The sequence below is a fragment of the Tamandua tetradactyla genome, chromosome 23 (assembly GCF_023851605.1).
Source record: "Tamandua tetradactyla isolate mTamTet1 chromosome 23, mTamTet1.pri, whole genome shotgun sequence".
NCBI classification, from domain to species: domain Eukaryota; kingdom Metazoa; phylum Chordata; class Mammalia; order Pilosa; family Myrmecophagidae; genus Tamandua; species Tamandua tetradactyla.
Genome location: NC_135349.1, coordinates 16721082 through 16738611, shown reverse-complemented (window position 1 = coordinate 16738611; position 17530 = coordinate 16721082).

Sequence of the window (17530 nt, the reverse complement as noted above, 5' to 3'; positions counted from 1 at the left end):
TTTTTGAATTTAATCTGATGTATGGTTGAGGATTCCTTACACACACACACACCATACCTAGAAGAAAGTGAGAAATAATAATAATAGCAAACTTGTGTCAATCTTGCTATGTGGGCGGGCCACGGTGGCTCAGCAGGCAAGAATGCTTGCCTGCGATGCCAGAGGACCCAGGTTCGATTCCTGGTGCCTGTTCATGTTAAAAAACAAAACAAAACTTGCTATGTGCTATCAATTGTCTAAGTATTAGTATTAGTATCAGCATTAGTGTTAGTATCAGTATCAGTATTAGTATCCCCCTGACTCCATTTACAGACAAAGGAACTAAAATGCAGCAAGACTCAGCCAGTTGATCAGTAGGAGGTGGCAGGGACCCGGACAGTCTGATTCCAGATACATATGGGGTAGGTTGAATTAGGTATCTCAACAAATATATATTCTTAATTTTAATCCACAAATGCATGATCTTAATCTTAATCCATGTCTCTGTGGGTGTGAACACATTGTAAATAAGAGCTTTTGAAGATTTTATTTTCAGTTACGATGTGGCCCAAGTGAATGAGGCTGGGTCTTACTCTAGATTACTGGAGGTCTTATAAAGAGGACCCAGAAGTCACAGCAGTGAAAAAGTAGATGACAAAGCTGTGTGATGGGAGGCAGAGATACAATCAACAAATCCTAAGGATTGCCAGCAGCCAGCACCAAAATGCTAGGCTCCAGAAGAAAGCAAGTCTTGCCGATATCTTGATTTTGGGGACTTCTTGTAGCCTTAAAACTGTGAGCCAATAAATTTCCATGGTTTAAGCCAATCCATTGTGTGGTTTTGCGATAGAAGTTTGGGCAAACAAAGATGCTATATGAACAACTGGCTAAACTGTCCATCTCCCTGTGCCTCTAAAGACAAGCAGACTTTCTGTAAGAAAGATCAAGGTCTCAGTTTGTTAAATCACTTTTGGTTTGGGCAAACTCATGGATGTAGAGCTGCAAAGAGTTCTCTGTGGGCATTGCACTTGAAGCCTGTTCCAGGATTGTCCCCAGTCTCTTCCTTTCACGGTGGTAGCAGGTCTAGGACAATTTGTCTGCCCCCAGCTAAGATGTATCATTCTGTTTTTGCTGCAACTTACACAATTCTCCTCACAGATATTAATTACCCTTCCTTGGAGGCTCTAGTTGATTCAAGTACCACTGGTTCTGGCTTGGGTCCTATGTTATCTTTAAATAAATTCCAAAATAAAAATAAAAGTACTCAATTCATGTCTCCCAAAGAGATAAATACTTCTGTTCAGCTTTGAGAAATCCAGTACAGAATCTGATGGGACCTCAAAGGGCAGTGGGGAGCAGGCAGGAATCACTAATTAAAAAGGAGAGAGAATATAATCAATAAGTCTTCACTTAGAGACCTTATCGTTCACCCTCAATTATTAGTTATGATGCAGGCTGACTCATAAATTTGCACATCAGAAGGGACTGAAGCCAAGGAGCATTTGTCACTGTCTTGTCTGGCTCTGGACAGCTCCAGCTTCTTGCCTAGAGGGTGCTTGGAGACCCCTGCAGGAAAGGTGTGGCTGAAGAAGAAAGTTGCTCTGATTTGGAATGGAGAGAGAGAGAGAGAGAGAGAGAGAGAGAGAGAGAGAGAGAGAGAGAGAGAGAGAGAGAGGGAGGGAGGGAGGGAGGGAGGGAGGGAGGGAGGGAGGGAGGGAGGGAGGGAAGGAGGGAGGGAGAGAGAGAGATAGAGAGAGGGGTACTGATTTGGAAGTTGACTCCGTCATTACATTAGAACTTCACACAGTCATTGACTCTACTCTGGCCTTGGGAAAGGGTGGAGGGCAAGTTGTGCTTAGGATACAGGTTGTACAGACAATTCCAGAGGGAGGTTGGTCATGCTCGGATTTGTATTTTAGGAACTGAATGAGAGAATTTATTCCAGTGCTTCTCAAACTTTACTGCACACTAGAATCCCTCAAGGAGACTCAAAAGATCCCAGTGCCCTGGCCACATCCCAGACCAGTGATGTGGGAATCTGGGTAGGGGGAGGGTTGGGACCCTGCCCACCCCCCCCAGGTGATTCTGTGCACAGACAACTTTAAGCGGTGTTTCTCAAACATATGTGCCTGCAAATCACCTGGGGATCCTGTTAAAATGCAGATCTCTGGGCCTTAGGTGGCAGAGATTCTGCACTTCCAACAAGCTTCAAGTGCTGCTTGCTGCTGCTGGGTGGTGAACTTCTGGGAGTTGCAAAGTGCTATTTAAGAGTTTCCTGACTCAACTTCAGGACAAGGATTTCTGGAACACTGCCCCCAGCCTCAGCACGTTTTCCTGAGGTTATAACCTCTTTGGTTCATTCAGGGCAGAGTTACGGGAAAAGGGAAGGGACCCTGCCTTTCCCACTGAGTCCTCTTCAGGACGTTACTCTGAAAACCAGCAGAAAGAATGAAACTTGTTGGCCATTCAGGATCCAGCGTATTTTCTTGCCCTGGTCAGTCTTGTAGAGTCAAAATCAGAGCTTGGAGAGCCGGATGGGACGTTAGGGATTATGTAGTCTAAACCACATGGTTTTCCAGAGGAGGAAACTGCAGCCCAGAGTGACTTGTCCAGAGTCACACAGGGGCAGGTCTTGGGGCTCTCAGGACTTGCAGGACCAATGGGTGCTGCAGGATGGAGCCTCACGAGGATACCCACATGCTTACAGGGGAGTCAGAGACCGTGACATCAAAGTCACGTTCAAGGCACCTGTGAATTGAGAGAAGCTAATGTTAATTATGCCTGTGATTTTCCATCCCCTCCCTCCAGCCACCCCACCAACTTTAGTTAACTACGCAGAAGCTTGACGAAGTTCTTTGCTTTCTGTGGTTGGAGTTGACACCTTGACAGATGTTGAAGAGCCTGTTTCCAGGTGGGACGCTGATGAAGCCTGCTCACCTTCCTGCAAAATAATTACGTTTATCATTTTCACCCCAAATATTTTCTCCTGTCTTTAGAAACAAAGACCATTCGCCACATATAGGTCTCTCGGTGTCATGGTAAATATGTTAAATCTGTTGTAAGAGCAGCTCGCAGTTGATGTTCTTGGCATTTATCACCCAGTCGTGACATGTTCAGCATGAGATGACTAATACATTGTATTTTGTTGGATCCTTTTCTCTGCCTTTTCAACCTGAGGCACCTGTTTTAGTATGTCAGGGTTGACAGGGACTGTTTCCTGCCCATCTCTTCCTGCTTTCTACACCAACCCAAGATGAAGCAATGGGATGAAACTTAGGGACTGAAATGGAACTTGTTTTCTCAGTGTGTGTGTATTTTACCCTAGAAGATCAAGTCTTTAAATAGACCTGTAGGAAATGACTTAGGGGGCACATAAAAGTCAACATAAAGGTGGAGGTTGTGTAATTATAGCTAATGGTTATATAAGTACTCCTTTCTAAGTACTTCACATATGTTAACTCATTTAATCTTTTCAACAACCTTACGAAGTAGATTCTATTTTTATAGACGAGGACACCAAGCCACAGAGAGGTTAAGTACCTCGTTGAAAGTCACACAGTGAGTGAAGCCTGGCTCATGACTCCAGAAGCCATGGCTGTATGTCACTAGGCTATACTGACTCTAATTCTGATTGCCCAAGATATGCAAGGAGCTGCAGAGAATCTTCCCAACTTGGTCATCAGCTGGGCTTGTTCTCCGCTCTCCCCTCTCTTCATGCTGACCTGCTGAGGTTGCCTGACCTTCACTACACACTGCATTCTGTTCCTTTAGCACGTGGATTGGCAAACTTCTTCTGTAAATGGCCAGATGGTCAATATTTGGGTTTTGCATATAGTCCTTGCTGAAATTACTCAATTCTGCTGTCGTAGCAGGAAAGCAACCACAGACAGTAGGTAAATGAATGAGTGCGGCTGTGTTCCAGTAAAACTAAAAACAGCAGGTGGACCAGGTTTGGCGTACTGACTGTAGGTGCTGACCCCTGCTTGGATAGCTATTTACCACCTCTTTCTGACCTCTAATCTCCAAAGATTCTATTAGAAGTCATTAGCATGCCTTGTCTAGGAACACGGACCACCATTCTCCTTTGAATTCCTTAGCACCCTGTTAATTTGTTTACCTTTCTGACCTATTACGATATTCACCTTGCCTCCTTCAACCATGGATAAAATCAATCATTCTCTTTTTCTAGTTCTGTCAGCTAAATTGGCCGGATTAAAAATTTATATTGTTTGACAACAGTTGGGTCTTTTAGATTCTTCTCACTGATTCTTTTATTGAATCCTTGTTGATTTGTCCTGCTGACTGTGACTGTATTTCTGAATCCCCACTACTCTTCTGGATTCCTGATGATGCCCCATTTCATTCTCAGCGGATGAGCTTGCCCCCTTCTTGGAGAGATGGAGAATGTGAAGTCCATCACCTTTTCTCTCTACCTTGATATACTCCATCCTCTCAACCTTTAAGTTTCTTCTCTTTTTCTTCCAATCTCAAAGGAAGTGTCCTTCCTCTTTTACAAGGTAAATTTCACTTTCCCTTTGTACTCATCTCAGATCTCAAGTTCTCTTTCCTTTGGGCTCATAGCACATATCTTCCCCAAATTTGGCTTGGCCTTCTTGCATCCCTGAGCTGCCTTCAGAAAAGGAGGGTCTTCTCTGCTGTTCTCACTTTTTCAACTGATTCTTGTCTTGTCCCTAAACCCTTTGTTGTTGGCCAGCCCTATGCTTGGTCCCCACTTTTCTCTGAACTTGCTCTTTTAAAGGTCACTGACATCCTTATTTTGAAATCTCATGATGTGGACTCATTTGTCTTCCTTAGCAGCTTTTGGCACAGCTGACCAGCCTTTCCTCATGTGACTCTTCCCTGAGTAAACTCTCCTGACTTTATCCCCTTCCCCGTTAGCTTTTCTAATTGGATGTCTCCCCATAGTACCCCTAGAACGTTACCCAAGGTGCATTCCTCAGCCACATCTTTTTTTGCACCCTCTCTAATTTCTCTCTTTGAACAATCTTCTTTCCCACCAGACCTTAAGAATCTCTCTCTTTTTTAAGCTTTCTTTAGTTGTTGTTGTTGTTTTTAAAGAAACTGTAGACATTATCCGAGATGAACAATAATGTAAATACCTTGCAGTTTCTGTATGTACAAAACCTAGGCCACAGAGATCCAGTTTAATTTTGTTTTCCATTTATATCATTTTCTCCATAAAGCCATCATCTATTAAATTATAACATGGGAGAGCCATGGGCCTTACGCTCACCACACATCTACAAAAACAAACTCCCATACGTGGACAAACTCTGTATAGACACCTGGTTAGCAATTGGAAAAAGCAGTGGGTTTGGGGCTTAACAGACAAGAGGGAAGAGAAGGTCATTTCAGGTGATTTTTGCTCACTGGCCAGGCACAAGGAGATCCTGAAATTGCATTTGCTAAAGCACACACCACGGTTTTCGTTTGGCAGATCTGGATTCATGCTTTAACAATCTCTTGCGGCATCAGATTTTACCAGACTTTAGTTGTTAATTGTCCCACTGGATTTCCAACTCAACATGGTGCAACCAGAATGAATCACTTCCTCCCAAGTCAACAGTGCCTTCCCCTGTGTGCTCCATTCCCTGGTCTTATCTCTGGATAATCGTCTCTGGCTCTCGCATCCCACCCATGCATGATCAGCGTGTAAGTCTATTTTCTGGCACCAACATTCTGACCCCATTGCACTGCTGATGTTGTGGCTTGGACTTGAGCCATCTAGTCCAACTGCTTTCTTTGCTTCTTGCCTCTCAATTTTCCAAACCCACCAGTTTTAGTTTGCTAAGGCTGCCTGAATGCAGTACACCAGAAATGGATTGGCTTTTATAAAGGGGATTTATTAAGGGACAAATTTACAGTTCTTTGGGGGAAAGGCATCTGGCTTTCCTTTGGCTTTCTCTATCACAAACACGGCAACGTCTGCTGGTCTTCCCTCCATGCTTCTGGAGTCAAACAACTTTCCCTGGGGTGATTCCTTTCTGAACCTCCAAACGGCTGCGTCTGAGCCGCTGAGCTCCTGTCTGACCTCTCTCTTTTAAAGCCTCTAGCTAATTAAATTAAACATCACTCCTTGCAGAAGGCACGCCCCTTAGCCGACTGCAGATGGAATCAGCCTAGATGAATTTCACATGCTGATAATTTAAATACACCGCAATAGAACAAGGAGGCACCATTACCTGGCCAAGTTGACGCCTAAACTTAAACTACTACACCACCTTCACCCTGCTGTCAGATGGATTTGCTGAAAATGCCCTCCGATTTTCCATCTCAATACATGTAATTGAGAATACAATTTAGACTCCTTAAGTAACTTCCATTTGGCCTCATTGGCCATTGTACCCTGCCACCTCTGTCATCCTCAAGTTCCATGAGCCTGCAGACCCATGCTTTTGCTTGTACTTCATCCTAGAAACCTCCTGTTAAAACACAATGTTGAGTCTCACCTTCTCGGTGAGGTGTTCGTGGATCCCCACAACTGAATTTAATTTCTCATTCCTCTGTGCTTATACAGCACTTGCATGCACATTTACTCTGGCACTTATTTGCCTGTGCTAGGTATTAAATTTAGAATCACGAATTCTTGGGAATTTAAAATTAAAGGAATTTTAGAAAGGGTCTCTTCCAGTAAGGAAATGGATCCTCTAAGAGCTGACCTGCGGTGGTTTAGCTATGTCTGTTCCTCTTCCAAATCATAAGTTTTTTGAGAGGAGGGACTTGGCATTGCAGGTGTGGGTGTGTGTGTGTTCTCACAGTTCTTGGCACGCTACTTTGCCGTCAATAAATGTTCAGAGATGTGTCTTAAGTTTTGTTGGAGGCCGATACTGAGGGAACTAGCCTGTATGTTTGGCCCTCTGTTATCTAAAGAGCGCACGTCAATGTGGGAAGAATGAGCCTGTATGATTTAGCAATGGGCATCTCACAGCAAGTAAGCTTTGTCTTCCAGCACTTGCTCTGTGATTTCTTTTCTCTTGTGTAAAATGGAGACACTAATTCAGGCTTTCTCTCGCTGGGGAGGTGGGCGGCAGGGGAGGGGTGCAAGTGCATTAAATGAGCTACTTCTTTCGGTACCTTGAATTCTTTGGAGAAAACAAAGTAAACTTAAGGTGTTTCTTTAAGAAGTTCTGAAGAGGCAAGTAGGGAGTAATTATTTGCATGGTAATGAGATAACTCACTGTAGGGTTTCCTTACATAGGAATGCCCCTTGTGGATCCATGTGAAGTTTACGGACTGTTAATTGAAGAAGGAAGGTGAGGGCAGAGAAAAGCTTCTGCATGAGCAGCCATTGGGGCTCAATCAGAAATAACAGAACTGATCATGCAAATCACATGGAAAATAAAATTTGCTCTATTGCACCGAGTAAAATATTTTTCCGAAACTGTGTGTGTTGGCTTGATATTCTTTTTTCTCTTTTTTCAACGCGAGCATCAGTCTTCATTATTTCAGTCTACTCAAGAATCCTACTTTGGGCCCCCGGGTCTGCCAGGGCTGGCAGCTCCCGCTCCGTGGCTGTCACAGCTGGTGCCTCTTGGAATTGCCGTCCCCTCCTTCCACATGCCACTGCCCTCAGCCCTGCAGTGGAGCCAACCAAGCAGAATGACAAGAGTTGTGAACAGTTGTAGACCAAATCTTTGAGCTTAGATCCGTTCAGCCTTCACTTTGGAAATGTTTGGGCATGAACTCCCCCGTTGGATGATGGACTCTAAGATGCACTCAAAAGGGAGGAAAAAAGTGCCACCATCTGGTCTTTGCTTTCTTGTATTTTAAAAAGAGCTTTTATTGTTATTTTGAATTATAAAAGTTATAGCTGTAAAAATAAACAAAATAAGAGAAAATGAAATTCACTCAATCCCACTAACCCAGAGATAGCCACTGATGTGAGTTTGGGATATAAAATCTCCCAAGCTTTGTATTTCCATGTGTGTATGTATGTGTGTTGCATTTACTATGTATTTCCTCTCTTTTTAGAAGGGGGTGTCATACTGTGAATACTTTTTTTTTTAACTTTATATTTTGTGAATATCTCTAGGTTGTTACATATTCTTCTGCCTTTGCATTTTTAATGATGGCACTATATTCCACAAACGATGTACCGTGTGTTATTTTTTATTTTGTTATTGAAAAATATTGCACATCTGTAAGTACATCTGTAAGTACATTTCTAAGGATAAGTTCTTAGAAGTTGAACAATTAAGTCAAGGATTTGGGTACATTTCCTTAAGATTTTCCCCATTCTCATCTCTAGCATTTGTGTATCAGAGGGCTCATTTCCACATATCCTCACCGATATTCGGTATTAACATGAATTCTTTCTTGAAGTTTGATAGCCAAAAATGTTTTTGCATTGTTTTACTGGATTTCTTTTAAAAATTGTATTGGGCCACGGTGGCTCAGCAGGCAAGAATGTTTGCCTGCCATGCCAGAGGACCCGGGTTCGATTCCCAGTGCCTGCCCATGAAAAAAAAAAAATTGTATTGATGGACTTTGATTCTTTTATTTTGCAGATTGTGTATTGATATTCTATGTTGCTTTGTCTATTGAGCTATTCTCTTTTTAAAAAAAGGGTTTGTAAGCTCCTTATAGAAAGAATAGTGCCCTGTTTATTACATGTAGCAAGTTTACTATTTATCTTTTCATTGCTTTGATATCATTTTTTTTTAACTTAGTGTCTTTTTAGAAATAGAGTTCATCAAATATTGTATCTTCTTCTTTTTCAGCATTGAAATTTTGGAGTCATGCTTGGAAAATTCTCCCCTTCAAAATGATATAAATATTTATTTCCATTTAAAAAAATTTTATCTTATTTTATCTTTTATTGTATAAGACATTGCACATAGCTTCAAAATCGAATTGCATTCAGATGGAACAGCAGTCCTTCGCCGTCCCAGCGGGGTGGGGTTGTGTGGCGTGGACCAGGGCGGAGGTGGGTGTAAAGGTGACTACTGGAATGCTGTGGCCAGGCTGGAGAGGTGTCCACAGTCTCTGGCCGTAATTCCCACTCCTCAAAGCTTGCACTTTGTCCCAGCGCTGCCCTGGGTCTGGCGTGTTCTTGCCTTCATTTACTCAGAAGCTGATCTGCAGGCTCCAGGGCACTGGAGCAGGCGGCTGGCTGGGTGGACGGGGGACAGAGCTCTGCATGTGCCAGCACCGCTTAGGGCCTGGGGTGGACTGGGTGGCTTCTCCCCGGTGAATACCCACAGCGCTTGTACCCTTCAGCCTGCTGTGTGTGGCAGCCTTCACCTCTCCCTCTGTTTTCTGACTTTCACATTTTCTTTGAAACCTCTCCGTTGTTCCCTTCCTCTCTGTCCTTGTGGCTTATGGTATTTACCCATAAGCTTTCCTGTCTCCTGCCCTTTGTTCTTGTTTAAGCAGTGTTTAGGGAAGGAGAGAGATAAAGGGGGTGGGATCAGTTTGCTAATTTATAACCAGAAGTCGAACATATATTTTAATGTTAATTTAAAAATTCCATCTACTGTTAATTTTGCCTAAGGTATGGTATAGGGACCTAACTTTATTATTCTAATTTTCCAACTGCTTCTCCATTTTTTCCAATATTATTTATTGAATAAACCATCCACTGATTCAGAAATGCCGCTTTTGTTATGGAACAAATTATTATACTCATTTGGGCTGATTTCTAAATCATATGGTTCGCTACGATTCCAACCGTTTTTTTTCCAGGGCCACCCTCGTTTAATTATAATAAGTTCTAAAATTGACGATAGGGAAGATTTCCCTTTATCCTATCTTGTATTTTTAAATTACCAATTTTTTTCAATGAAAACAAAATTATGAGCTTTTGTGGTCATGGAGCTTTCAACTTGTTAAAGATATATATATATTTTTTAATGACACAGTTGTCATTCTGTCTTTGCCTTACTCCTCCTTTCTGAATTTTCTCAACTTGAGGCATCCTTTCCAAAGTTATATTTTGAACTTGTCAAAAAAGAAAAGAAAAAAGATCTGGAGGGGGGAATCTCTCTGTGTGGGGCTCGCCTGTAACCCACCCTTCTGCCCCATCAAATGCAAAGTAGCTCAGTGTTGTCTGCTCTGGGGAGCACGTCTTGTGGGAACAACCTGCAGCAAACAAACAGAAACAGAACATTAGAGGGGACTTATTGGAAAGTACCTTTGCATCTGGGGCAGGTGGTCCACAGTGCTGCCCAGGGAAGTCTCCTGCGTCTCTCAGGTATGAGTGGGTCTTACATGACTAGAAGTGGCTGTCTCGTGGCAAGTTGTTTCTTGTCATCGCATCTTGGAAGACCCTCTTGGTTTGTCCCTCCCCTGTTTCCCCCATGTTCTCACGCATGACTCTTCTCCATCGTACTCCCCATTTCTCTTCAGAGTGAGGCTCTCGCTATGGCATCCAACCCCTTTAGAGATGACCTTACTCCTCTTAAAATACATATTCCACACCTTTTAATCCTTTCAGAGCACATCCTCATTTTCCTTGGTGGCTTCTTCTAAAACTTCATATTCTTGCTGTTACTTATCGATGCTGACATCATGGCATGCTCTGAGCTGCCCTCTGCCAGCCCGTTCTCAGCAAAGTGCTGGGATTTCGCCCATCAGGTTGGCTAAGGTGGCACTAGGGGGATAATCAGCATTACAACCACTAAGGTCCCGTTCTTTGAGTTGTACCCTCCCATCCCCAGCTGGACCATTCTCGTCCACCAGTATTGGTAACAAACATACCTGCATTTTATTGGTTAGAGAATTAAGACATGGAAGGGCTATGTCACCTAGGGTTTATTATCTAGAATGTGGCAGAGCCAGGCCTGGGTTAGGAGGTCTTGCTGCTTCTCTTTGCATAGTTAGAGCCTGAGGGTTGGGACAGTTGGAATCTTCCCTGATTAAGTCTTTGAGCTGGACGTTGAAGGAAGAGTCCATCATCAACAGCAGTCGCCGAATGACCACATGGAGGGATGATGCCTGGGGCGTGTCTAGAGACCCTGTGCAGAGGGCTTAGGTAGGGGACCCCACTGGAGATGGCTGGGTTGTCAAATTATGGAGCACTTTGGCAGGAGTCTCCTTCTGTCCTCTCACTTTGTCTGAAAACCTCCTTCCCCTGGGCAGCCCTGGACGAGGAAGAACTGGCAAATTGATTTTCTATTGGTACTCAAGAAGCTCCTCATTCAAAATCGGAGCTTATCTCTGGGTCTGGTAATTAAGGTCATTTTGGGAGAGAGTTGAGAGAAGATGACTAAATTATGTTGGCTTTTACATCTCTTTGGCTTGGAGCGCAGTGTGGGATGTGATCCAGGGTTGTTTTTCCTGGCTGGCTGTGGGACAGAAGAAGACAGCAAACAGTGGGAGACCTTGTGCTAGTGGATTTTTTTGTTTTGTGTTTTGCTTTTCATTGCCTCATGGTGCCCTTCCCTGCCTGCCACTTCTGATTCATCAGATTTCCCCCCGATGCCCTCAGCCAAGGGCTCTTGAAGGTGGCTCCATTTCTGCATTCCTTTATCCCCTTTTCTGAATCCTTATTTCCGGAACCCACATGAATGATTCCCCCACCATTCTACTGTGTGGTGCCTTTTACAACTGATAGGGTATTTCCACTCCATATTACCTTGCTCTGGAATGTTCTTGGCCCAAGACATTATGCTTAGGCAGAGAAGAGTACTTTCACTCCTGCATTCTTCTGGAACGTGAACCATTATGAGCCTTATGCTGGCTTCCATTGCATTTACTTACAGACTAACCACTGTGTCTGTGTGCAAAGAAATACAGATAATATAAATAAGTGCCTCATGATGTGGCTTCTGAAAGAGGAACTGGGCCAGCAGTCAATGCGTATTTCTAGGATATATGGACACCTTTAGTTGTAGCTCCTCTGTCTACCTCCGAATGGGTTCTCAACATTCTCTTTCACTGAAGCCTCTCTCTAGATCCCTAACTCAGGAGGGAAGAAGAGAGAAGAGGCAGGCTGTGCACATTGCGTTTGGCATTGCCTCTGGAGCCAACCGCTTGGATTTGACTTCCCACTGTTCCACCTGCTAACTCTGTAATTTGAGACAAGTCATTTAATTTGCCTGTCCTCCATTTTCCTCATCTGTAAAATGGAAATAATATCAATCCTACCTTCCAAGGTATAAGCAAAGTGTTATTTAACATTGATCAGAATTGTCTAGCTCATAGTGAGTACTCTAAAAATGTTAACCATTTTCATGCATGACCCAGTCTGAGGAATTTTCCTTTGGTATTCTCATGCCAGATGAATGTGGTCTGGAGCAATTTCTAGCATTATTATGACTCCATGAAAGTTCTTCTCCTGAGTTTTTACTTTGTTGCCTCCACTGACCCTAGGGATGTATCTTGCTTCAGGCCTACTGTGGAAGGACAGTAGCTCCAGGTGATGGATTGTCTTATTTCTTCTCTGTCATGTTGGTTCTCAGCAGGAAACACTCCTTTATATCATTAATTAATTAATTAATTCATGCTTTCACCAAGTGCTTTTGAGTACTTCTATATGAGACACTGGGCTTGATGCTGGGAAAACATTGTGTCCAAGGAGCTCATAGTTTGGTTGAACTTGGTAGACTTTTTAATATATTTATATATATTTTATGCATCTTGAGCATGGGAAGTTCCCATTCCTTTAAGGAGATTCTTCTCCATCACAGTGACTTCATGAAGATTAGATAAGTCGGAGGCTTCACGAAATGTCCTCCTGGTGAACTCGCCACTTTAGGTTATGCTCATTTTTCATCTCTGTCTTTTGCTTCTCCTGTCAGCGGAGACCCTCCTCTTTGCCAGCAGATGTCCTTGAGATGATGGTCTTCCTGCATTCACTGTCTTCTGCTCGACTGTTGGGATGACCTTGGGTCCTGCTGGAGACACTGCTGACATTGACCACTGCCCTAGGTGCCACTGCCTGCTGCAGTTGGGAGGCCGGCGCCCAGCCTCAGTCTCCCTGGAGGCTCGGCGGTGCTGGTTGCTTCTGGCCTCCACACTTCTCACCACGCGCGTGCATGTATCTCACAGTTGCATGGCCCAGATATTATTTATTCTCTGGAACTCATATGCCGGCTGTTCTGTAAGCTATTTGAGGACATGGGCTGCGACTTCTGTTGAATTAAAAACCATCTGTGGGTCCCAGCATATTAGACGCTTGAAGTGCCTACTGACCGAATGCTGGAATGAATGAATTTCTAGCCACTTCTCCTGTGGCTAGAGATTGACATCAGTTGTTACCTTAGTTTTATGGCGAAATGAGAAGAAACCTCAGGAAAAAAAAATTAAGTCTTTATTCTCAGTGCTAGAGTCAGTCTTATTTCCAAATATTTACCTGTTTTCAACGAAAAAATGAGAGGTAAATTTCAAACCACTTTCCATCTGAACAATGGATTGAATGAATCTAATTTCCATGCTATTTGTTTTATGTAAATTGGCCAAAATGAAGCTAAATCCCCAGGGGTCCTGTATCTTTCTCCATGAATCTCTCATAACCTCTTCTGGGTGTGATAGGGCTAACTCAAGCTGAAAAAAAAATTAAAAAGCCAAAAGAACAGAAGTTTTGTTCTTGACTTTGCCCATCCTTAACCACATTTGCTCTCAGTTTGACTTATAAAGAATTGGAAGTGCCATTCTGGAGAACTCTCCCACAATCCATGTTGGGTAGTATGTGCACGCTCACAGATCCAATAATCCCTTGTCTACCAACTGGCTTCGGGAGAGGCCCCCCAACTCAGCTGGAACGACCCCCCACCTTTGCAGAAAGGTGTCTAGAGCTCTTGTGGAAGGTAACATAGGTACCTGAGCAGGCAGAAACTGCCTGGTAAAGCTGGCAGGGCAGTGTTCCATGGGGACCTCGAGAAACTTACATAGACAGTTATTAAAGTTAAATCCTTGCCTCGCTGACTTTATTCATTAAAAAAGATTATAATTAGCCTTAAGGAGAAGACTTATAAAACAGCCAAACTTTTTGTCTAGTTACTTTCAGAAAGAACAACTCAAAGTTGACTGCCAAGACCCTCACTGTTAGCAGACAAGCTTTAGCCCTCCGGGCCTGGTGTAGAATTTCCTCTAGTGGGTGCGTACAGCTCATTACCTATGGGTCCGTGATCCTTGGCAATTCTGAGGGAGACAGCTGCACTCAAAATCAGAACTGATTTAGGAGGCATATTTGTTCAGGTGGAGAACACTGGCCCCTCCTGTTCTCCAGCCAAGACTTTCTCTTCCCAGGCCTGTGCTGCAGACATCAGGGCTCCCACCTGAGACCTTGCCCTGTCTCTCGAGCACTGGGCTGGAAGCAGCTTTGGTCCTGCAGGGTCCCTGGGGCCTGACCCAAATGTGGAGGAAAGTCCAGTCGGGCTTTTAAGTTTTACAACTGTGTGGATTTCGTTTTAAACTATAAAAATAAAATAGGCCCATGGATGTAAATGTGGAAAATTCAAATAATTCAAATAAGAATACAATTACAGTGAATTCATCATTCAGCAATAACTAGTGTTTACATCTTGGTTTATTTATTATAACTATATATATAAATATATATATTTATTTAAAATAAATATTACTATAGTAAATAAAATATAGTTAACATAATCACATACTTGTGATTATGCTCTACATATCATTTCATGGCCTGACCATATATGGTTATATTTGTTTCTTATTATTTTAGATGTAATCCAGGAATAGGACAATGAGAAACAGTATAGGAGGGTACAAAAAAAAAGTAAGAATTCATCCCCGCCCCATTCCCCGCTAAACCCCGCTTGTCAGAGGCAAGCAGTTTTAACCATTTGTAATTTTTAGTTCCTTTGGTGGATAAAATAGCTCCACATAAAATGCATAGATTTTTGACTATCAGCTTTAGATCTCTTCATCCTCTCTTACGAAAGACAAGAGTGTCTTAGCTGCTTTGCTGTTTTCCTTCCCTTTCAGCCCAGACTCTGCCAGGCACATTTTTATTTTAAAATCTTTGCACTGAATAGCTTCATTGCTTTCACCACTACACTTAAGCCTTCATTTCTTTATGAACTTTAGGCAGTACCTCTTGATCTCCTGCTGTGAAAGGTGAGGGATTTAGCACCCTACATTTTATCCCCGGCCTGTTTTATCATTTTATTCTCCTGGCTTCAAGCACTTACACTCTGTTATCTACCTAGAATTGAAGTTTCTGTGATTCACCTATAATTCATTCTCAAATTTGAAAATAAATATGAGCAAATTAATAATACAATGATTATATAAATATCATTCATTGCAAAAACAATAGACTATTATGCCACTAGTCCTATGCCATTTGTACAAGAAATATTTTTCTTTTAAAAAATATCAAATGGGTGATAGAGTGTAGTAAAGGGGATGGAGCCCCATCTGATCGTGTTTATTTGATATTTGACCTTGATATTTGACCTTGATATTTGGCTTGTCCTTCTCGCTAGGATTATCCAGCTTCTTCAGCACAGTGCTTGCTACTGGAAGTTCATTTTCTCCTGTGGCTGTTCTTCATGGAGCCCTCTGAGTTCTGGATTTGATTCAGGGCACTTGCTCCCTAGACTTCCAGCACAGAGGTCTTCGTGGCATCTGATCTTATTGTTACTTTTTGCCTCCTGAGTTGGAGAACACACTCTAAGTGCTCTCTCCTAGGTACTCTGCACTTTCCTGGATTCCTTTTGTGTCTTGCTGAAAAATCATTAAATGATTCCTTTAGGTAAGGTCAATGGGTGGTTGACTTTCTCAGCCCTCCTGCCGGTTTTGATTGGATTGTGACTGGGTACAATTAATTTTGGGGTGTGTCGTTGAAAAGCCTTGCTCCATTGTTTTCTCAGGTCTAAGGAGGTCGCTATACAGTCAGATGACTACGTGGTCTTCATTCATCGGAAAGGTGCCGCTTCTTTCCTCTAGAACTTTTTGAGCACTTTTTTTACCCTCTGGGGTTCTGACGATTGGTGGATCTTTTTATCTGTCTTGCTTAGCGGTTGATAGATCTTTTCACTCTGAAGGTTCATACCAGTCAGCTCTGGAAATTTCTCCGCTATTATTTCCTCTCCTCCATGTTCTTTTTTCTCTTATTCTGAAATGCTTAGTAGGAAGATGTGGCCCTTCTGAACGGCTCTTCAATATTTATTAAATAAATTTCTCTTCACATTTCCTATTTGTTTTTCTATATTCTGTATGATTTCTATGACTTTTTCTTCTAGTCCGGCTATTGGTTTTTTTCCAGTAAATTTTTAAATTTCCTTGACATTTTTGTCTTAGACTGCTTATCATTCATGGCCTCCATTCTCCCTGAAGCTTTACATTCAAATTCCACAAAAGCTCTCTTCTCCTTCTGGAGTCTTCCTTGTTGTCTCTGAGGTCACTTTTTCTGTCCGGAGATGATGATTTTCCTTGAGTGTCTGGCAATCCTTGTTGGGTCGTTGACATTTCTGAACGGAGAACCAGGTCCTCTTGACACCAGCCTTTGCCCTGGATGAGAAGAAAGCATACAAACTTGAGGTGAGCCTTGTTTTAAAATGAGCAGGCTTCATTTTAGGGTACAGGAGTGGAAAGAAGTGAACAGATTGTCTCCTGCAGATGCCAAGGAGGAGTACCTTGCCCTGGGGCACCCACCCAGCTCTCCAGCAGATCACTCCCTCCTTTTTCGGAGGACCTTTTTCTGGGATGGAAGATACTGTTGCAAAGAGTGGGAGTCCTTTAGCTGTTTCAGGTGAAGGACTTTAATCAGTTCCCCCCCCACCCCCAATTCTGCCCTCTCTCCATTCTGGCTCTCAGCACCTGCCCTCTCCAGGTGTTCTGCAGCTTCTGCCTGGTTGTGTGCGCTCAACCTCATCCATCAAGATAACCTGAGTCATTGCTGCCCTCCAGAGATTTGCCACGAATTTGGGACTGATGATAAGTTCTCCCCTCCATATTCTGTGCATTCCTGAATCTATTCCAGTGTGTTCTTCTGTACCATGATTTTAATGGGCTTTTAGGAGGGAGAAGTGTGATCATTTTCCTACTTGCAATATTGTTTATAGTTAACAGATTTTTAAATAGTAAACAGATTTTTTCTGATGCCACTGAAAATTTAGTACACAGCATCAAGATGTGGATGTATGCTGATATAAATATATTTGTTTATTTATTTCTCTATTTGTAGATGTTCTTTTTCCTTGTTTTCTTCTTTCATCCTTTTAAAATATAACATGATGAAATTTTTTTGGTGCACAAATCTTTGACTTCATCTCAGGATAGACTGTAAAAAATAGAATTATGGGTCAAAGAATGGGAACCATTTCTTTAGACTTCTGATACATAATTTTCAAAATTTCTCTAAACAGTTTTCACTGCCAGGAAGGAGTGGTCTCATTACATTCTAACTACCACGTTAAAAACAAAATGAAACAAAACAAAAATACCTCCTACATTGAAAAAGCAGAAAACAGTATTTTTAAAAATGTTGTGCTTTCTTTGGTTACCAGTGAGGTCAGCTTTATTTTGCTGTATGTATTAGTTGATTTGTCTTTCGAGTTTTGTGAATCGTCTGTTCATGTTGTTTTTCTGCTCTCCGCCTGCCTGTTACTTTTAT